The sequence below is a fragment of the Leucoraja erinacea genome, chromosome 4, assembly GCF_028641065.1.
Source record: "Leucoraja erinacea ecotype New England chromosome 4, Leri_hhj_1, whole genome shotgun sequence".
In the NCBI taxonomy this organism is placed as follows: domain Eukaryota; kingdom Metazoa; phylum Chordata; class Chondrichthyes; order Rajiformes; family Rajidae; genus Leucoraja; species Leucoraja erinaceus.
Window position 1 is genome coordinate 49,148,182 of NC_073380.1, and position 23,815 is coordinate 49,171,996.

General features: G+C 44.5%; 1 pseudogene; it reads right to left on the reverse strand.

The window, feature by feature from the left end:
• Positions 1–20,666: 20,666 nt before the first annotated feature.
• Positions 20,667–20,777, reverse strand: LOC129696817 (U2 spliceosomal RNA; annotated as a pseudogene).
• Positions 20,778–23,815: the final 3,038 nt, after the last annotated feature.

A 23,815-nucleotide genomic window follows, 5' to 3' on the forward strand; every position in this document is an offset into this window, starting at 1 on the left:
CTGATATCTCCGGATGTCCCCAAATTCATCACGGGTGACTTCAATCACTGTTCAATTGACAAGTCGCTTAAAGGATTTTACCAGTATGTCAACTGTACCACCCGTCTAGGGAAAACACTGGACAAATGCTATGGGTCAGTTCCAGACGCCTACAGAGCCGTCTCCCTCCCTCTCCTAGGCTCTGCTGACCACAGCATCATACTGCTCATTCCTGCCTACACACCTGTGGTAAAGAGAACAGAGAAAGTCATCAAGGACATCAAACAGTGGACACCGGACAGTATTGACAGGCTTCAAGGGTGTTTTGAAATCACAGGCTGGAAAACCCTCACATCCTCCTCCACCAACATCAGTGAGCAAGCGGATATGGTCTCAGCATACATCACTTTCTGTGTAGACAATATTATCCCCTCCAAGAAAGTCACAATCTTCCCTAACAATAAGCCATGGAGAGGATCATCAAGGAGCACATCACCAAGGCAACTGGCTTGATGATGGATCCCTTGCAGTTTGCTTACCAGGCTGGCAGGGGTGTCGATGACGCAAAAATATTCATCTTAAACACCATCCATAAGCATCTGGAAATCCCCAAGGCCACAGCCAGACTTCTGTTTGTAGACTTCTCATCAGCATTCAACACCATGCAGCCACATATTTTGGCTGAGAAGCTCATCACCCGCTTCCACCTCAACCACCAACTCACTCTGTGGATTATAGACTTCCTCACCAACAGATCACAGAGGGTTTTGGTGAACCACACCTTGTCCGACACCCTCTTCACCTTCACTGGCTCTCCACAAGGCTGTGTCCTCTCCCCACTTCTCTTAATTCTCTACACTGATGACTGCAGATCCACCCAGCCAAACTACAACTTTGTAAAATTTGCTGATGACACAGTTCTCCTGTCTCTTCTTCCCAGCCACACACAACATCACAGCTCAGCCCTGCAGGACTTTATAGTATGGTGTGAAAAGTCTTGTCTTGAGCTAAATATAAGCAAAACCAAGGACATGATTGTGACTTTTTCCCCCCCAACAGAGACAGATGGCTGAGGCAGCCACCACTATCATCCAGCAGGAGCCAGTGGAGATAGTGGAGGTATACAAATACCTGAGAACAGCCTTCGACAACCTGCTAAGGTTTTCCTCTAACTTAGAGGAAATCCTTAAAAAGTGCCATCAGAGACAGTACCTACTCAGGAAGCTGAAGTCATTTGGGATTAACAAAGACATTCTCACTACATTCTACTACGCATTCATTGAAAATGTAATAAGCTTCTCTTTCACTAGCTGGTTCCACTCCATCACCCTGCAAAACAGAAACCGCCTGTTGAATGTGGTCAAGGTCTGCTCAAAAATCATTGAGCAGCCCGTCCGAACTCTCACTGCCCTATGCGACCAACAGTCTGTAAAGTTAACACGCTGGATTCTTCAGGACCCCTCTCACATCCTGTTTCCTGAGTTTGAGTGGCTCCCCTCAGGACGCAGACTCCGCTGTCCGGGTTGCCGGACACAGAGGAGGAAGGCAACCTTCATCCCCAGGGCTGTCCAGCTTTTTAATGCTGATCACTGACTCATGAACATATGAAATGAAATAACCTTTTATATGCACTTTTTAATTGAAGCACTTAGGAAGCACTTTAAAACTATTGCTATGTGTTGAATGTTCATGTGCGGTGTGTGTTGTGTGATTGTGCAGTGTGTCTGTGAAATGCATGTGCTGGTTGATTGTGCAGTATGCGTGCTGCTTATGTTTGTTGATTGTGTCCCTTTTTAAAAAGCTACTGTAATGCGCCTTTTTAAATTGCCCCTCGGGGACGAATAAAGTGCTTTGAATTGAATTCCACCATAGTTCTTGGGTTCAGAGTGGAATATTCTTAATAATTTTAACTGAAATCAAAGAGGGGAGTAAACAGAAAAAATAGTAAGATTAAACGAGAACTTACCAGTTTGAAGTTTGATCTGTATTTTATGAGGAGTTACGATGAGGGATTACGTGAAGAACCCGCTCAGCACGCATGCGCGGCATACTTCAAAGCAGCGGTGTGGAATCACAGATAGACACAGTTATTGAAGTAAACATAGTAAAGAAAAGGAGACATCAGTTTATCAGTTTGACCCATATTAATGAGGGTGGGAGCGGAGGGCACGTAATCCCTCATCGTAACTCCTCATAAAATACAGATCAAAATTCAAACTGGTAAATTCTCGTTTAATCTTACTATTTTACTTCGGAGTCACGTGAGTGACTACGTGAAGATTTCAAAGCTCTGCGATTTCAAACTGTGTAACAGTTATTACTTCACTCACTGCCGAAGTCCTTGAGGGAGGAAGTGTGTTATCGTAATCAACCAATGAATCTGTTTGTAGAAAAACAAAACGGTATTTATTAACAATAACAACAAAAATTAAATCGCTCCCCCGGGCTTAAATTAAATATTTGCAGACTGTAAATTTTTTTCTGCAAATAAAACAGGTTATGCCAACGGCTTGTGATAAAAAGTTCTGAACGTGGTTTCCCTCGACCATCCTGCTGTAGCCAGGATGTGGTCCATCGGCACGTTCATTCTTTCAGCCGTTGATGTGGATGCTGCCCTGGTGGAGTGAGATTTATACAAGTTAGTGTCAATCCCGGCAGCTTTTAGTATCTGCTTGAGCCATCTCGAAATGGTTTGGCTCGTCACCCGACCATGAGTTTTTTTATGACTGACTCACAAGGCTTTTTCACTCCCTCGAATATTATTAGTTGTGTCTATATAGGACAGTAGGTGGGTCATGACACATAACCGTGGTTCTGGCGGGTAAGCCCGGAATTCCACGACTGGATTTGGTGTTCCTGTCCTGCTCTGTTTGATCAATCCCTGGATCATAAAAGAGATCTGGTCTGGAGCTGTAATCATGTTGTCCAGTCGCAATCGATGTAGTGACTGGACCCTCTGTGCGGATACAAGTGCCATTAACATGAGCGTTTTGAGTGTTGATTGTTCCAGGCTGAGGGATCTGGCTGGTGGCCATCCCTTGAGGTAAGTCAGGACAACACTGACATCCCATATATGGGTGTACCTTGGTCTAGGGGGGTTGGTATTGTAAATGCTCGTCATTAATTTTACCACCAGCGGGTGAGATCCCATGGTCTGTTGTCCTGGTGCTAGTTTTAAATAGGCAGACAGGGCACTTCTTGCTGTCTTGATGGCACTGTAGCTGAGTCCTTATTCGTAGTGAAGTTTGGCCAGGAATTCCAGTATGTTGGTGATTGATGCAGTTGAGTAGGTGGTCCCTGTATCCAGGCAGTACTTTTCCCATTTTTTAATACTGGTCAAGTACTGTTTTTTAGTGGATGTTCGGAGGGATGCTGACATGGTGTTGATGGTTTGTTCTGATAAACCCAGTCCCAGAAGTGGTCTGGTCAGAATCTGCAACTGAGGAGTTTGATTTTTTCATGGCACGGGTGGCTTATGCCTGACACTGGGTGTGTTAATAACTCTGGGTCACTGGGAAATACCATTGGAGTTTCAACAACCATGTCATGGAGTATCGGGAACCATGGCTGCGTTGGCCAGTCGGGTACTATAAAAATACCTGAAGCAGAGTCCATTTGTATTTTGCGTAGTACCCGACTGATGAGGCAGAAGGGAGGAAATGCATAGAAGAAGAAATGTCCCCAATCCAGCGCGAACACATCTACCGCTGCTGCCTCAGGATCTGGTTCCCAAGCGACATACATAGGTACCTGGTGATTTAGCCTTGATGAGAATAAATCGATATCTGGCGTGCCATATTGCTTGATAACTTTTGAAAATATTTTGGGGTTTAACATCCATTCGATGTTGCCATTAAATTTACGCGACCTGGTGTCTGCCACTGTATTTAGCTTACCGGGCAGAAAAGTTGCTGATAGCCAAATATGTCTTTCGACACACCATTGCCAAATTGTGTTGACCAAATTGACGCATGATAATGATTTTATGCCGCCCATATGGTTAATGTAGGTCACCACCGTAGTATTGTCTATTTGTAACTGTACATGCAACTGATGCATATTTGATGTATATGCTTTTAAACCATAAAAGGCACCCAACATCTCTAGATAATTAATGCCCAGTGTAAGTAGTAATGATGACTCTGGGTTAGTCCATCTATCACCTGTGCTGGATATATAGTTAGTTTCTCCCCAGCCTTGAGCACTGGCATCTGTTTGGATAACTAATGTAGGGTTAGTGATGATAATAGGGCTGAAACTATTCCAAACATTTTTTGCCCACCACGGTAGTTCTGATATTGCTTCAGTGGGTAACTTCATGACACGATCATAATGACCTATATGTCGTTTTAGTGCCTGTACCTTTGCTCTTTGTAAGTTTTGATAGTGCAAAGGTCCGAATTGTGTAGCCGGAAATGCTGCTACCATTTTCCCAATTACTCTTGCTACTTGTCGAATAGTTGGTCGTTCGTTGACCATTAAATTGTTGCACGATCGTGCCAATGAAACTGTTTTGTCTCTTGGCAAAGTTACAGTCATGTGGACTGAATTAATTGTGAAGCCCAAGTAGTCCATGGTTGGGGATGGCTTCAACTTAGATTTATCTGGATGTAAGACAAATCCCAGGGTTTCGAACAGCTGTTTCTTTGTGTGTTTTGTGTGGGGGGTGGTGTGGGGGGATGAGGGGGAAGCTCTTTGGTCGCCTCCTCCATGAAGAGGCGACTTTTTCCAGGTCGCCTCCCCCGTGGCCTAACAACGAGGATCGGTGCGGCCTTTCCTGGAGATGCACCTGGGGCTTCAGTGGCGGGTGCAGCGTGGACTCTCGGCATGGAGCGGGCGAGCCCTCGCTTGGGCTCGCTGGAGGGGAGCGCTCCGTTTCGCTGGACCGGGGCAGCCGGCAGCCTGAAGCCGTGGTCTGCACAGCTCCAGCTGGCGTGGCGTGGCGTCTACAGCCCGGGATCTCACGTTTGGGACCCAGGAGAGGAAGAAGCTTCCACTCCGACTGCCGGCCCACGGACTACTTTTACCGCGGGCGCGGCATGGACTTACCATCGGGAGCGGGGTTCCTCGCTGGGGATCCCTGGAGGGGAGCTTCGACTTCGACTGTCGGCCCTGCAGTCTGCGGTGCTTCTGGCTGCGGTGCGAACTCTAAATCACTGACCGCTGGCCTGCGGCCTACACCAATCTGAAGCCGCGTTCTCTGGTGGGGGAGGCACTGATTCAGGACTTACCTTAACTTTTATCATCTGGATGCCCGATCACGGGGGAAAATGGAGGAGGACTGGCCAAATGTTGTGCCTTCCACCACAGTGATGAATGCTGTGGTGGATGTTTGTGTTAAAACATTTATTGTGTTTTTGTGTGTTCTTTCTCATTGTACCGCTGCTGGCAAATTCATTTCACTTGCACTTTATGTGCAATGTGATGAATAAAACTGATTGTATTGTATTGTAATGATTGTTACAGCTGACATAGTCAATTCCATGGTCTTGCCTACTATTAAGATATCATCATCAAGATATGCCATGAAAATATGTTTTTGTCTTCTTAATATTGCCAAAGCTGGTTTTAGTATCTTGGTGAATAATCTTGGGGCTGATGTTAACTCATTGGGTAACGCTTTAAACTGCCATAGCTACCCCATCCAGGTAAATTTCAGGTATCTGCGATGATCCTTGTGAATGGGTACTGAATAGTAAGCATCTTTAAGATCAATGCTTGCCATGAAGTATCCTTTGGAAATTAGTTGTTTGGCAGTAACAAACGTTTCCATTTTGAAATGTATATACTTAACAAACATATTTAATGAAGTTAAGTCAATGATGATGCGACATCCACCATCTTTTTTGGTTTTAGTGAATATATTTGATACAAATTCCAAGGGTTCAGGTTTTGTTTTTTCAATGATACCCTTTGTAATTAGTCTCACCATTCAGCTTGTCCCTCTCGTTTTTCCTTCACTGAGAGGGAAAATACCCTCTGGGGTGAATGTTGAACTGGTGGCAATTTTTCTAGTATGAATTGTATTTTGTATCCACTAATGCCATTGAGTATACTGATCACTCATGATAGACTCCCATGCTTCTTTAAACAGGTGTAATCTCCCCCCTGTTAGTATTAAGCCCCTACTTTCTATATGCTGGTAGGAACCAGACCAACCTACCTCTATGGTTATGGGTATTTCTTCTGTTTCCTGCCGGTCCAACGAGTCTTGCGCGTTGTCTGACGTGGCGGTGAAGTTGGGGGGTGGCGCATTTTCCATGGGGTCCGCTCTGGGCCCTGGTCTAAAAAAGACTTCCGGTGATTGAATGCGGACCCCGAGCTTTCACCAGTCCCATATGGTAGACGTCGACTGGTGGATGCGATGGGGTGCTGCTGCTTGGGAAGTATTGTTTTTGGTTTGCCAATCCCGGGGCCTGCCCTCATGAGACCGAAAGTTTTTGAGGCCTCTTCCATATCCTTCATTTGCTTTGTGAGGTCTTTGCCAAAGAGCAGTGTGTCTGGCTCAGTGGCTGGGGTTTTGCACAACCCCGCAAATTTAGGATTGATGGCAGGTCTTATGATTTGTTTACACAGGTTGTTGATCTCAAATTGCGTATTGCACAACAGAGCGAGAGTATCTTGTTGATTAGTGGTCATCTCGGTGTTGTCCACGGAAGGAGCAAACGATGTGATGGCTGACGTCAGGAGCCTGAGGATCCGCTGCAGTTTTAGCTCCTGGTTACGAATATTTGCCCCAACGTGCTCCCAGATTTGGCTGTTTACAGCCGGCACTTTGAGGGACTCACAGTTCTCTGGAGCTGTATATGTTTCTAAGGCCTCATTGACCACCTGCTCCTGTAGGGGCCTGTTGGAGAGGTGGTTGAATGCTGGCCGCTAGTTTGGCCTCTAACGGTCTTCCTGCACGTGGAGCTGCCACGTAGCGGTCCACCACACCAGCAGCTCTTCCTGTTCCTGCACCCCTTGCATACTCCCGACATCTTCAGCCAGCATCCCCTCTTCTTGACCAGCCCAGTCCTGGTCACCAAAGCTACCCTCGGGTAAGGAGGAAGCAATGGGCAGTGCACAAGGCACTGTGGAGGGAGTGCCTGAACTCCCCCTGCGAGAGCGCCCCTCACGCGGCGCGTCTTGCTGGAGCACCTGCTGCATGAGCCGCTCTATGCGACTCAGGCGGCTGTCTCTCCCCCGTACGGGTGGAGCGACGTCCCCGTCCGACAAGTCGGAAACCACCGGCTGGACGCTTTTACGGATAGCTTTACATCCAGTCCGCTGCTCAGGCGCTAGCGGGACTGGGCTTGGCACGGTGTCGGGGATGTCGCAGCGCCCGGTAAGCTACCGCCTGTTGCTGCCCCCCCCCGCCTGATGGAACGCTCTTCCGGTGGAGTCGAACGGGGAACAGATTTCTTTGAGAGCCTTTTCTTCGTTGTACTCATTCTGAAAGCAGAAATCAGACGCCTCTCCTTTCGCAAGTAAAGCCAAACTCAGTTTAACTTACCTGACGGTCCGTCCTTTAAATTGCAGTGGGAGCACCTGTCTCCCGCTGCAGCCGCTGTTGCACTGCTGGCGTAATGCCGCGCATGCGTGCTGAGTGGGTTCTTCACGTAGTCATTCACGTGACTCCGAAGTAAAATGGAAATATAGATAGTGACAACAGCATGCATCTCCCCTGGTGGCAAAGCCATTGTTGGTACATATGACCAATGGTGTACAGTGGGAATTTGGAGGATATAGCAACCAGCACCATAGTGAATTTTTCTAGTGTCTTTTTCAGTTGCTACTGATTTTGGGGACCACTGCACAGAATTTCATAGCAGACCTTTAAAGGTTATTATAAGGTTACTAACAATTGAGTGGCCCTGAGTGGGAGCATCATCACCTGGCGGGGGAACACCACCAAGAGGGACCAACTGGCTCTGAGGAGGGTGGTTCGCTCAGCTGAGCGGACCATCAAAACCACCCTTCCCAACCTGCAGGACATCTACACCAAGTGCTGCAGGTCAAGAGCCAGGAGGATTATCCAGGGCCACACTCACCCCAACAACAGACTGTTTTCCCTGCTGCCCTCACGGAAACAGTACCGGCTGCTCAGGGCCAACACGGAGAGAATGAGGAGGAGTTTCTTTCCCCAGGGAATTTCTTTCCCCAGGCCATGAGACTGCTGAACTAGGACTGAGTGGTGCCGCAAACCCAAACTAAAAGCAGATGGTGGAAATTTACCATTCTTTGTTTTTTTTCTTCCAGCCCGTGTGCGGCATGGTGGCGCAGCAGTTGCAATAAGCTTAAACTTAACTTAAGTGGTGATGCAGCGCCGGAGACCCGGGTTCGATCCCGACTACGGGTGCTGTCAGTACAGAGTTTGTACATCTCCCCGTGACCGTGTAGGATTTCTCCGAGATCTTTGGTATCCTCCCACACTCCAAAGACGGACAGGTTTGTAGGTTAATTGGCTTGGTATACAAGTGTAAATTGTCCCTAGTGTGTGTAGGATAGTGTTAATGTGCTGGAATCGCTGGCCGGTGCGAACTCGGTGGGCCGAAGGGCCTGCTTTCCTGTGGTATCTCTAAACTAAAACTAAACATTTGGATGCGTGTTTGTTGCCTCTTCTGATGTTAAAGTGTTGGCAGAATTTCCTTCTTTTACAGCAATTCATTCCTCTTGATAATGATAATCTTGCTGGGAACTCCACCAAGAAACTGGGCGTAATAAGTTTATTATCTGTCCAATGTTTGCTGCCTTGTTCAATCAGATGTTGCATATGGTAAACTGTCATCTACCCTTAGGGAGATTAGACTTTGTTAGATGTCTAAAGCCTGTGTTCACTTCATAGTGGTAGAGGAAGGCTGGCTCACATGGCTCCTGAGCGGCAAAGCTGCACAACAGATGAAACTCATGACGGTTCACTACGAGAACTTCAAGAGCCTGAATGCTGTTAGCGAGGCTGGCTCATTACTCAAGAGCTACAATGATGTCTTTGATGATGAAAGACCGGGGAGACTACCTGGCAAGGTCAAATTGGTAACGGAGACAGAGGGTGTGACACCATCACAGTGTTTTGCAAAGCCGGCACCTGTAGCCATGAAAGAGAAGGTCATTAATGGTCTCATGAAGCTGGTCGAGCAGGACATCTTGACTAAAGTCGAAGAACCAAGAACCAAGTGTAGCAGGCTGGTCATTACGGAGAAAAAGGACAGCACAGAGTTGAGGTTCTGCATAGACCCTAGATCCATCAACATAGTCCTGAAAAGGGAGATCCACAGACTACCAGTCATAGAGGACGTACTCCCTGAGCTGTCGAAGGCAAAGATTTTCTGAAAGTCAATCTGAAGTCAGGATACCTCCACTGCGAACTAGATGATTATTGATCACTGCAAACTAATGAGAGGATTATTGGGACACAGCTACCAGCCTTGGAGGGCATCTACCACACATGGTGCCTCAGGAAGGCCGTCAGCATCCATAAAGACTCCTCACACCCTTGTAACGGACTGTTCGAACTACTTCCCTCCGGCAAACGTTACAAGGCCTTCTACGCCCGAACCTCCAGACTCAGAAACAGCTTTATTCCCAGAGCTATAGCGGCTCTGAACCGGCCCTGCTGAGTGCCCCCCATCCCCCCTGAACTGTCTCCCTCGGATGGTCACGTCATACAGCTTATTTATTTATTTTACTTTTCTTTTACATCGGTTGGAAGCTGCATACTAAATCTCGTTGCACTGATGTGCAATGATAATAAAAGATATATTATTATAAGGAGAGCAGTTTCCTAACAACCATGAACACCCCTTTTGGGAGATATCGCTGGAAGAGGTTACCATTTGGACTGAAAGTAAGTGCAGAGATCTTCCAGAAGAGGCTGCAACAAGCCCGAGGAGGATTAAAGGGAGTGGAATGTGTTGCAAATGACATCATCCTATTTGGAGTAGGGGACACCTGAGAAGATGCAGAAAGGAATCATGATGCAAGACTGCAAAATCTTCAGCGATGCAGAGACAGAGGCATCAAGCTGAACTGGAAGAAGTCGGCAGTGAAAACTATGTGTATCACATTTCTAGGACATATAATTACAGATCGTGGCCTGAAACCGGATCCGAAGAAGATCCAGTCTATCCTAGCGATGCCCAACCCAACCAATCCAACAGAAATCCAAAGATTACAAGGCAGTGTAAACTACTTGGCAAGATTCCTGGCAATGTTGTCAGACACATTTGAGCCTTTGAGGAGATTGACCCACAAGGATGCAGAGTGGGGATGGACATCAGAACATGACATGGCAATGTCAAAGATCAAGGAGCTGTTGACAACGGCACCTATCATGGTGTACTACACACCAGACGAACAGCTGACCATACAATGTGATGCAAGCAAGGCAGGTCTAGGTGCAACACTGATGCAGAAAGGACAACCAATTTCCTATGTGAGTCGAGCATTGATGCCAATCGAGCAGAGATATGCTCAGATTGAAAAGGAGGCACTAGCAATAGTGTTTGCCCTCGAGCGCTTCCATCAGTACACCTACGGACAGAGAGTGATCGCTGAGAGTGACCACAAGCCATTGGAAGTCATTGTCAAAAAGCCTCTGCATAGAGCACCAAGACGTTGTCGGGGCATGATGACGAGAATGCTACACTATGACATCGAGATCAAATGGGTAAAAGGAAAAGACAGCCATCTAGCAGATATGCTCTCCCGAGCATACCTCCCGGACACCACAGGATCGACCAGATTCACTGTCAACGTAGTTGAGTCCTTGAGCATGGGAGAGAACAAGGTCAAACGCATCCAAGCCCGTACCAGGGAAGATGAAACACTACAAACAGTTAAGAGAGTAATCCAAAATGGATGGCCAGATCACAAAGCAGAAGTCCCAGAGGCAGCACAACCATATTTAAACGTCAGAGATGAGTTGAGTGTGTAAGACGGCCTAGTATTCAGAGGAGAGAGAGTTGTAATTCCTGCCACTACATAGAGATATGAAGGAGACACTCCACACCTCTCACCTCGGAGTAGAAGGAACCCTCAGACATGCTAGAGAATGCATTTTCTGGCCCGGAATGATCTCCGATGTGAAGCAGTTCATTTCAAACTGTGAAGCCTGCAGGACATATGAACAACAGAATCATGAAAGAAACTCTGATACCCCATGACCTCCCAGATCGCCCATGGGAGAAAGTGGGAACCGATCTGTTCGAACTTGCGGGAAAGCATTATTTTATCACAGTTGACTATCTATCTAATTTCTGGGAAATAGACAGACTGTATGACCTGACAAGCAGGACAGTCATTGTGAAACTCAAGAACCACTTTGGAGAAAACCCACGCAGGTCACATGCAGAACACACAAACTCCATACAGACAGAACCCTTAGTCAATCCAAAAGACGTGGTCTATGTTTCTGGACCTATTACAAGTATGAGGTGCAATAGTAATTTAAATAAATAAATAAATAAATAAATGGTATCAGGACCTGGTAACGGGAGGTAAAACAACAAAAACAGACTTGGTTGGTAGTCCCCTTTCTGCGGAGTTTAATGTTATAATAGAGCGATTGTTCCTATTTTCTTTTTCTTTCTTTTCTAGGGTCTATTTTCTCACTTTACTTCCTTCTCTAACTTCTTTTCTAAGGGCTTTCTTTTCTCAACACTCTTGCACTTCACGACTCTTGCGCACTTTCTTTACTTGCCTTACTTCTATCTTTTTCTTAAAGCTCAAAAAAAATGAAGCGGTACAAAAAATGTATTAAGATATATGTGTTGTGTAGTATTGTAATTTACCGTACTTCTAATAAAAAAATAAAAATAAATAAAAATAAAAAAAACCCTTAGTCAGGATCAAACCCGGGTCTCTGGCACTGTAAGGCAGCAACTCTACTGCTGCGCCACCATGCCGCCAACAGAGTTGGAACCTTTCAGCATGCATAGTAGCATGAAAATTGCGGCGATACTTTGTGATGGGTAATGCTGATAATTGCCCCTGCTATAATCAAAATTGTATTTAATCCATACGTGAACTGCAATCAGTTGCCTGAAAATGTTTATTTTTCTTTTCACAGGCATTGCTGCATATTGCACTTCAACTTCCACTCTATCAAGAGTTGGGTTAGAAGCAGAGCAGGCCGCATGACCTGAAGGAAGGACCTGGCAGGCTGCTGCCTGTAGGGGGAGCCGCCAAGCCAGCTTCTGCTTGTCCCCCGAGGACTGAAGAACCGGTGAGAGGGATTGAGGGAGTCGGCGATGGCAGACACAAATGCAAGGGCCGGTAAGAGAAATAACCGGGGTCTTACCTTCCCCGCCCTCAAGGTCGGATGCGGGAGGAGGCTCGAGGCACAAAGGTGGTCAGTTTACATTCAAGTCAATTATATATATCATCTTGCCTTGGGCTGGAGAAGGTGCAAAGATCTTTGTCAAGGTTCCTGCAATCTCCTCACTTGACTCTCTCAATAACCTGGGCTAGATCCCAATAAGCCCTGGGGATTTACAGCAGCATCCACCTTAATATACTACAGGAGACCTAACACCTGCTCCTCAATCTCAAATTGTTCTTGCATATTGGTATTCTCCACACTGATCGCACTGTCCTCCATGTCTGGCTTCATGGTGAAATCAGATGCAAAGTATTCATTTAGTACCTCATCAATATCACAACTCGCCTACATCTCCTGACCCCAAGCACAAATTCCCTCCTTGAAATTTGAGCAGTCCTACCCTCTCCCTGGTTATTTGCTTATTTTTAACGCAGGTTTAAAATGCCTGGGGATTTTCTTTGATCCAACTCGCCAAAGCCATTTTGCTGCTCATTTTGGCTGTCTAATCGCCCGCTTGAGCTTTTTCCTCCTTGATTTATATTCCTCAATGGATCATTACGATTTAGAGGGATGTGGGCCAAATGCAGGCAAATGAGACTGGCTCAGATAGTTATCTTAGTTGGCATCGTTGAGTTGGGCCCCAGGACTTGTTTCCATGCTGCAAAAAACTCTAAAGACTTTGGACAAGAAGCTTAGACTAGTGAATCTCAGTTAAGAGAACACTCGCTTGCTTCATGAAGACATTTTTTAGTTTACCCTTCTTAGTATATAATAGTAAGATTAAACGAGAATGTACCAGTTTGAAGTTTGATCTGTATTTTATGAGGAGTTACGATGAGGGATTACGTGAAGAACCCGTCTAGCACGCATGCGCGACATACTTCAAAGCAGCGGTGTGGAATCACAGGAAACAAAATAATTGAAATAAACATAGTAAAGAAAAGGAGAACTAAAATACCAGTTTGATCTCTATAATTGAGGGTGGGAGCAGAGGGCACGTAATCACTCTTCGTAACTCCTCATAAAATACAGATCAAACTTCAAACCGGTAAGTTCTCGTTTAATCTTATTATTTTACTTCAGAGTCACGTGAGTGACTACGTGAAGATTTTAAAGCTCTGTGATTTCAAACCGTGTAACAGTTCATACTTCACTTGCTGCTGAAGTCATTCGAGGGAGGAAGTATGTTATTGTAATCAACCATGAATCTGTTTGTAAAACAATAATGGTGTTATTAACAATGACAAGACCAAAATGCTCCCCTGGGCTTAAATTATATATATTTGCAGATTCTAATACTTTTTCTGCAAACGATACAGGTTCTGCCAGCGGCTTGTTATAAAAGTTTGGAACGTTTACTCCCTAGACCACCCTACTGTAGCCAGGATGTGGTCCATAGGCACGTCCATCCTCTTAGTCACCGATGTGGATGCTGCCCTGGTGGAGTAAGATTTATACACGTTAGTATTTACTCCAGCAACTCCCAGTACCTGCTTGAGTCACTTGGGATAGTTTGGCTCATCACCCGACCATGAGGTTTCTTGTGGCTGACCCATAAGGCTTTTTCTCTCCCTCTGGGATTTCTTATTGTGTTGATGTAATTCAACATATAACCGTGGTTCAGGTGGGTATGCCCGGAATTCCATGACTGGACCTGATTGTCCTGGTCTGCTCTGTTTGACCAGCCCCTGAATGGTAAATGTGACACGGTCTGGTGTTGTAACCATATTGTCCAATCGTAGTAGATGGAGGACATGGACTCTTTGTGCTGAGACAAGGCCATCAGCATGACCGTCTTCAGGGTGGGCTGTTCCAGGTTGACGGACCTGGCTGGTGACCATCCCCTAAGGTACGTCAGAACCACACTGACATCCCAGATTTGGGTTTACCTAGGTCTGGGGATTAGAGTTGAATATGCCTCTCCTGAATTTGATCACCAGTGGGTGGTACCCTATGACCTGTTGTCCTGGTGCCTGAGTTAAGTAGGGTGACAGAGCACTTCTGGCTGTATTAATGGCACAGTAGCTGAGTCCTTCATTGTGGTGAAGACCTGCCAGGAACTCCAGTACAGGTTTTGTTGTAGTTGAATATGTAGTTCCTGTATTTGAACAGTATCTTCCCACTTCTTGATGTTCGCCAGGTATGTTCCCTTGTGGATAAGCGATGGAATGCTGTCATTGTGTCGATATTGCTGTTTGACAGTCCAGACCCAGCAATGGTCTTCCCAATTCTGCAACCCACGCCCAGCAGTAGTCTTTTCAAATCTGCAACCCAGTACTTTAATTTATCGTGGCATGGGTGGCTTTTGCCTGAAACTGGATGAGTTGATAAGTCTGGGCTACTGGGAAAATCATTAGGGTTTTAATGACCATGTCGAGGACCACTGGGAACCATGACTGTGGGTTTAGTCGGTTACTATCAAAATACCTGAAGCAGAGTCCATCTGTATTTTGCGTAGTACCCGACTGATGAGGCCGTAGTACCTGACTGATGAGGTAGAAAAGGGGAGAACATAGAGATTAGATTCCCCCCCCCCACCTCCCCAGTTCAGCGGGAATGTATCCATTGCCGCTGCCTCAAAGTCTGGTTTCATGCGACATACATCGGTATGTGGTGATTCAATTGTAATACAAGGAAATCAATATCTGGTGTTCCATATTGCTTTGTAATTTCAGCAAATACTTTGGTTTAATATGTCTGTTTACAGTATTTAGCTCACCTGGTAGGTAAGTTGCTGATGGTCAAATATGTTTGACGACATACGGTTACCAATTGTTAAATAAATTGTCACGTGATATCGATTTTATTCCGCCCAAGTGGTTTGGTATATGCCACCACGTGATGTTGTTAATTTATAAATGAACATGCAAAATGGTGCACCACTGAACAATATGCTTTTACCCATAGAACATACTCAATATTTCCAACTAGGTTTTATGCCCAGTGTTTATAGTGATGACGACTCCAGATTAGTCCATTTGCCACCATGTTCTGGGTATGGGTTATTTTGTTTAAACACTAGCACCTTAGCTCTAATGGAAAGGTTCAAGTTAAGTAACTGGTAATGCTGCTACTAATTCCCAATTACTCTTGCAACTTTGTTGAATGGTTGGTTGATTGTTACCATTAATTGTTACAGGTTGTGCCATACGCTGACTCTCTTTATGGCAATGTTATAGATGAGTGGATAGAGTTAATTGAATACCAGACAGGCAATAGTTGTGGATGGTTTCAACGTAGATTTATCTGGATTCTATGACAGATCCCAGGCTAAATATGTTTTAGTAGCTAATGCTGCTGATATAGCTATTTCCATGGATTTGTTTGTCGTTAATATCATAGAGACATGCCATGACGATATGTTCCTTAATAGTGTCAGGGCTGGTTTGAATATCTGGGAACAGTTTTGGCTCATATTAGCCATTGTCAATAATTTATACTGCCATAGTTACCCCATCCAGGTAAATTGTGGTATCTCCGAAAATCTTTTATGAATGGGTACTGAATAGTATGCATCTTTTAAGTCGATGTCTACCATAAAGTATCCTAGGAAATCCACGGTTAGCAGTTACAAGTTTCCATAAAGTGTGTATACCTGATGAAAATACTCAAGTGGTTAAGTCAATGATGGTGCGACATTCACCATCTTTGGGGTTTTTGGTACCAAAGGTTCATATTAGACTTCTTTATGACCCCTTTGTATATCTTCTCCAGTTAGCTAGTCCCTCATGTTCTTTTTAGTGGGAGGGTAGACCCCTTTGGGGTGCATGCTGAACTGGTGGCAAGTTTCTTAATTCAATTTTTATCCTTGAATACTTTTGGTATATAACTACCAAGTGTGATAGATCTTCATGCTTCCAACCCAGGTGTGGCAGCATGGTAATTCGCATATCACTATACCTTAATTGGTACATGTGACAATAAATGACTTTTGAACCTTTGAAAATGTTGCATATTGGTTGATAAAATCTGGGACTTACTGTAAATGCAAAACAAACCAAAATAATTAGTGCAGGGTGATTCAGAAAGAAACCAGGGAGTAATAATGAATTTGTCACTGTCAATATCTAGAAGTAATTATAAACCTAACAAACTGTTGTACACTTAATCAACAATGTGATGAAAGCCTCCTCAGCTAATCGTACGGTTATCCTATCCACCTGGTAGAAACACTTTATATTATTTACATTCTGGGTTAATATTTTTCAAATAAAAGCAGTAAAGATGAACCCCCAGAATTAACCAAGGTTTACAGTTTACGCTGCCTCGGCAAGGTCACCAGCATAATCAAGGACGAGTTGCACCCTGGCCACTCCCTCTTCTCCCCTCTCCCATTGTGCAAAAGGTATAGAATTGTGAAAACCCACACCTCCAGATTCAAGATAGACACAAAAAGCTGGAGTAACTCAGCAGGCAAGCAACATCTCTGAAGAAAATGAATGGGTGACGTTTTGGGTTGAGACCATTCTTCAGACTAGTTAGGGATGATGTAGAGAGATAAAGAACAAGGACAGTTTCTTCACACTGTTATCAGGCAACTGAATCATCCTACCACAACTAGAGAGCAGTCCTGAACTGCTATCTACCTCTTTGGTGACATCGGACTATCCTGATCGGAATTTTCTGGCTTTATCTTGCATTAAACGTTAATCCCTTATCATGTACCAACAGTATACACTGTTAATGTTGTATTCAGGTATTGTCTTTCAGCTGACCGGTTAGCACACCACAAAAGCTTTTCACTGTGCCTCGGTACACGTGACAATAAACCAAACTAGACTAAACAGTAAGGTGAATTTGCATTGAGGAGAAATTTCAAACTATCTCAGAGGATAGATGATTGTAGGGGGAAGGATTACTTTCCAATGAACAATCTGGATCTTGAGCAAGGCCAGTTTCTCACAGTCAATGTCAGAACCCCCTGAACATGATTGTTGATATAATTCCTTGGACTGGTCCAGGAATGCTGAGGCACTGTATAAGGAGAGACAGAACCATCTGTACTTTCTGAGGAGGCTCTGCTCTTTCAACCACTGCAGTAAAATGCTGAGAATGTTCTATTAATCAGTGGTGGCCAGTGCCTTCAGCAACAAACTGGATCCACTAAGATGCAGCACAGAATGCCACAGGAGGACCATTTTTCCTTCGGCTATCAAACAGTATAAATTCTCCCCCTTCTGACATGGGGTAGACTGATTCCCCATCCCCTCTCCCCATCACAATCTTTGCACATTCCCAATCCTGGACTTTCTGCTCGTCACTTTAATTTCATGTATTTGATTGTGTTTTATGACTGTTGGCAGACAAATTTTTCCCTCCTGGGATAAAGAAACTTCTATCGTATCGTATCATATCCTGATTGAAATCAACACTTCGCGATAACTTGCAGAAATATTTCCACACAAAATAGTAAGATTAAACGAGAACTTACCAGTTTGAAGTTTGATCTGTATTTTATGAGGAGTTACGATGAGGGATTACGTGAAGAACCCGTCCAGAACGCATGCGCGACATACTTCAAAGCAGCGGTGTGGAATCACAGAAAGACACAGTAATTGAAATAAATATAGTAAAGAAAAGGAGAGCTTAGATACCAGTTTGATCTCTATTATTGAGGGTGGGTGCGGAGGGCACGTATTCCCTCATCGTAACTCCTCATAAAATACAGATCAAACTTCAAACTGGTAAGTTCTCATTTAATCTTACTATTTTACTTCGGAGTCACGTGAGTGACTACGTGAAGATTTTAAAGCTCTGTGATTTCAAACCGTGTAACAGTTCATACTTCACACGCTGCCGAAGTCATTCGAGGGAGGAAGTATGTTATCGTAATCAACCATGAATCTGTTTGTAAAACAATAATGGTGTTATTAACAATAACAAGACCAAAATGCTCCCCCGGGCTTAAATTATATATTTTTTGCAGATTCTAAGACTTTTTCTGCAAACGATACAGGTTCTGCCAACGGCTTGTTATAAAAGTTTGGAACGTATACGCCCTAGACCACCCCGCTGTAGCCAGGATGTGGTCCATAGGCACGTCCATCCTCTTAGTCACTGATGTGGATGCTGCCCTGGTGGAGTAAGATTTATACATGTTAGTATGTACTCCAGCAACTCCCAGTACCTGCTTGAGCCACTTGAGATAGTTTGGCTCGTCAACCGACCATAAGGTTTCTTGTGGCTGACCCATAAGGCTTTTTCTCTCCCTCGAGGATTACTTATTGTGTCGATGTAGTTCAATAAATAGGTCATGACACATAACCGTGGTTCAGGTAGGTATGCCCGGAATTCCATGACTAGACCTGATCGTCCTGGTCTGCTCTGTTTGACCAGCCCCTGAATGGTAAATGTGACACAGTCTAGTAAACCATATTGTCCAATCGTAGTAGATGGAGGAACTGAACACTTTGTGCTGAGACAAGGCCATCAGCATGTCCATCTTCAGGGTAGGCTGTTCCAGGTTGAGGGGCCTGGCTGGTGACCATCCCCTAAGGTATGTCAGGTCCACACTGACATCCCAGATTTGGGTGTACCTAGGTCTGATGTCAGGGTCTTATTAGAGACTGGATAATATATACTCTCTAGAGTTTAGGAGATTGAGAGGGGATCACTTACATTCTTAAGGGGTGGCTATCCTATTGTTTCCCTGTTGGGGAAGTCCTGGTGCCCGAAAGTTAAAAAGTAGGCTGACAGAGAGAATCTCACTCTCTGCAGAGGTGTTGATGGCACAGTAGCTGAGTCCTTCATTGTGATGAAGACCTGCCAGGAACTCCAGTACAGGTATTGTTGTAGTTGAATATGTAGTTCCTGTATTTGAATAGTATCTTCCCACTTCTTGATGTTCGCCAAGTATGTTCCCTAGTGGATATGCGATGGGATGCTATCATTGTGTCGATAGTGCTATTTGACAATCCAGGCCCAGCAGTGGTCTTCCCAATTCTGGAACCCAGGCCCAGTAATGGTCTTTTCAAATCTGCAACCCAGTAGTTTAATTTATCGTGGCATGGGTGGCTTATGTCTGAAACTGGGTGAGTTGATAAGTCTGGGCTATTGGGAAATCATTAGGGTTTTGATGACCATGTCGAGGACCACTGGGAACCATGACTGTGGGTTTGTGTAGTACCAGACTGATGATGCTGTAGTACCTGACTGATGAGGTAGGAAAAAAAGGGGGAGAACATATAGATTAGATTCCCCCCCCACCCTGCCTCAAAGTTTGGTTTCATGCGACATACATCGCTACGTGGTGATTCAATTGAAATACAGGGAAATCGATATCTGGTGCTTTGTAATTTCAGCAAATACTTTGGTTTAATATGTCTTGTTTACAGTATTTAGCTCACCTGGTAGGTAAGTTTGCTGATGGTTGAATATGTTTGACGACATACAGTTACCAATTGTTAAATAAATTGTCACATGATATCGATTTATTCTGCCCAAGTGGTTGGTGTATGCCACCCATGTGATGTTGTTAATTTATAAACTAACATGCAAAATGGTGCACTACTGAATAATATGCTTTTACTAATAGAACGTTCTCAATATTTCCAACTAGGTTTTACGCCCAGTGTCTATAGTTATGACGACTCCAGATTAGTCCATTTGCCACCATGTTCTGGGTATGTTCTACTAACTCCCAATTACTCTAGCCACTTGTTGAATGGTTGGTTGATTGATACCATTAATTGTTACAGGTTGTGTCATATGCTGATTCTCCTTATGGCAATGTTATAGATGAGTGGAGAGAGTTAAATGAATACCAGATTGTCAATAGTTGTGGATGGTGTCAACGTAGATCTATCTGGATTGTATGACAAGTTCAAGCTAAATAAGTTTTAGTAGCTAATGCTGTTGATTAGCTATTCCCATGGATTAGTCTGTCGTTAATATCATAGAGACATGCCATGATGATATGTTCCTTGATAGTGTCAGGGCTGGTTTGAATATCTGGGTTTTTGGCTCATATTAGCCATTGTCAATAATTTATACTGCCATAGTTACCCCATTCCAGGTAAATTGTGGTATATCTGAAATTTTATGAATGGATACTGAATAATATGCATCTTTTAAGTTGATGTCTACCATAAAGTATCCTAGGAAATCCATGGCTAGCAGTTACGTTTTTCCATAAGTGTGTAACCTGGTGAAAATACTCAAGTGGTAAAGTCAATGATGGTGTGACATTCACCATCTTAGGGTTTTTTGGTACCAAAGGTTCATATTAGGCTTCTTATGACCCATTGTACATCAATGATGGTGCGACATTCACCATCTTGGATTTGTTGGTACTAAAGGTTCATATAAGGCTTCCTTATGACCCCTAGTATATCTTCTCCAGTTAGCTCGTCCCTCATGCTCTTTTTTAATGGGAGGGTAGACCCCTTTGGGGTGCATGCTGAACTGGTAATATATGGTCCTTAGTTAAGGGACGTATCAGATATTAAACTGATAAGAACAGATACTACACTTGATCTCAGCCAAAAGTGATGGGTATCTTAATTCAATTTTTATCCATGAATACTTTTGGTATATAACTACCAAGTGTGATAGTTGTTCATGTCCCAACCTATGTGTGATTAGCCCCCCCCCCGTTTTAGTACAAACCCTTCACCTTTTTATGTGATGGTAGGAACCAGCTACTCTGTTATCTGTCTTCACTGTTGCTTTAGTGGTGTGTTCATTTTTTTCTTCGGTTTCATTGGTGGTTGCTTGTCTGTAGGGATGGTGTTGTTGGGGGGTGGAGCATTTTCCATGGGGCTCGCTCTGGACCCTGGCCTGAAAGGGCTTGCGGGGTTAGGCATGCGAGCCCCGAGCTTTCACCAGTACTATTAATTAGACGCTTACTGGTGGATGCGTGGAGGTACTGCTGTCTGGTTTTTGTGTGGTGCTCATTCCAGGCCTGCCATCTTGATGCCAAATATTTTGGATGCTTCGTCCAGTTTCTTAGGCTTGGTTTGGTAACTTAGCCAGATAGCAGGATCTGTGGATGTGAGGTCGGCGTTCTCACAGTCCTGTGAATTTTTTAGCTTGAGGGCAGGTTTTATAACTTCCTTCGAGAAGTTGCGGAGCATACTGTGAACACTAGGGTCAGGTGTTTTGCCATACTACCCTGCCCCTCTGGAATGAGCATGCAAAAATGATCGCCGACGTCAGGGGTATCAAATGCAATTTAAGATATTTGGGTTTTAAAAAGCTGTGCTTAATGTACCCCCCAATAATGGTGGGCACTTTGAGTAAATGCAATTTAGGGGAGGCGTGATGAAATCCAATGCCTCATGACTACCTGTCTTGGAGAGGTTTTTTGAAAAGAACAGGTAGTAAGCTGGCCGTCAGTTGAGACTGAAAAGCCATCTCGCTAGTGGTGGAGCCACATAGCGGCCACACCCAGCAGCTCTTCCTGATCCTGTACCTCAAGCATACTCCCGATGTTGTTCAGCCAGTGACCCCTCTTCTTGACCAGCCCAGCCCTAGTCGCCATCGATCCCTCGATAAGGGAGATGGCCAGTGCTGTAGTGCACTGGAGTGGGAGTGTTATGCTCCCTTGGCGAGCTTGCCCCTGCTCCTGAGGCAAGTCTCGCTGGAGTTTTTGGCTCTATGACCTTACTCTAAGCATGGAGAACAGACACTTACTTGCTCTCGGGCGGTAGTTTGAAGTGCCGATTCCATCTTCCGTGTCTGTCTCCAGCCCGAGGTTTGGTTCTGACTTTGCTGCTAGAGGCTGCCTGCCATTTTTGGGCAGCATTTCTGCGGTTCTCAGGCAGTGAGTCTCCTTGTCGGGAATATGCAGGGATTACCGGCAGGTTTTTTAGTTTCCCTCCAGTCCGCTGCTGTTGGTCAGACAGCTGTTAGCAGACTGGGCATCGGCTCAGTACCCTGACTGTGGACCGCAGCGTGTGCGATCCAGGTGCAGCCTCTCCCCCCTCCACTGACGGAACATTCCTTCCCTGGAGTCGAACGGGGGCCGCTTCCCTCTGTTCTGCTTTGCTGTCTCCAGTTCACCTGGAGCAACAAAGAGGAGCAAAGTAGTGAATTCGAACCTGTGGGTAGGTACTTACCTAACGGTCCGTTCCTTCAGGCTTGTAGCGGGAGAGCCTGTACTCACGTTCGTCGCTGTTGCATCTGCGTGAACGCTATGTCGCGAATGCGTGCTGGACGGGTTCTTCACGTGGTCACTCAAGTGACTCCGAAGTAAAATTAATATTTTTAAATGGTTCAATGGTGGTTCAATAGGTTCAATGGTGGTTCAATTTTTATTGTCAAGTGTACAGATATGCAGTGAACGCTTATTCTTTATGCTATCCAGTGAATTCATACCATAGATAGACACAAAATACTGGAGTATCTCAGTGGGTCAGGCAACATCTCTGGAGAAAAGGTATAGTTTTGGGTTGAGGCCCTTGGTCAGACTGTCACACCATACATGGGTACAATAGATCCTCTTCTGGAACAACAGGCAGTGAGTCGCCACATTCCAGCACCTTCACAACTTCCTAGTCTCCAAAAAGTCCAGTTAAGGTCAAAGAAGTGTCGCAATTTCTTACTTTCTCACTTTAAGGCACAGCAAAATAGATGCAGATTCTTGACTTCAAAGAAGTGACTTATTGCCTCAGACAATAAACACCGAGATAAATGGATACGTGAGGAAAACATGGAAGCTAAACACTACCAAATTCCTTGGGACTGCTACATGGGCAGATCTTCAAAGAAGTGAAAACCCCCCATCTGTCCACCAGACTCGTTCCGAGGCTGCAGAAAATACCAGTGAATAGATCTCCTGCTGCATAGGAGCTCAAACAGCAAGAAGGGACAGAGCCGGCAATTCTTTTTAAGAAGCCTCCACTCCTTCAACGTCTGCAGTAAGAAGAAGTGTATTTTGTGTTTTTATAGAAACATAGAAACATAGAAATTAGGTGCAGGAGGAGGCCATTTGGCCCTTCGAGCCAGCACCAACATTCATTGTGATTATGGCTGATCATCCACAATCAGTATCCCTTCTCCCCATATCCCTTCATTCCGCTAGCCCCTAAAGCTCTATCAAACCCTTTAGGACTTGGCAGATTAATTTCCCTCCTGGGCTAAATAAAGTTGTATCATATCATATTGTTTTTTAAAAAATATTTTTATTAGATGTATTGTACAATAATATAAGACATGAATAACATATTACATTTCATGTACAACTTTTTATTTTAAATTTAATAGTAAAAAAAAGAGTAAGAAAAGCAAGAAATAGAGAGAAAGAGAATATTATATAAAGTAGTGATATTGTTAGTTCATGAAGATTAAACGTATTAAACATATTAAACGTAAGTCCGTAAGATTAAACGAGAACTTACCAGTTTGAAGTTTGATCGTTATTTTATGAGGAGTTACGTTGAGGGATTACGTGAAGAACCCCGCCAGGACGCATGCGTGTCATTCTTCAAAGCAGCGGTGTGAAATCACAGATAACTGTAATGACTAAACATAGTAAGATTAGAGAAGAGATACCAGTTGAGTATATGATCAAGGGTGGGAGCGGAGGGCACGTAA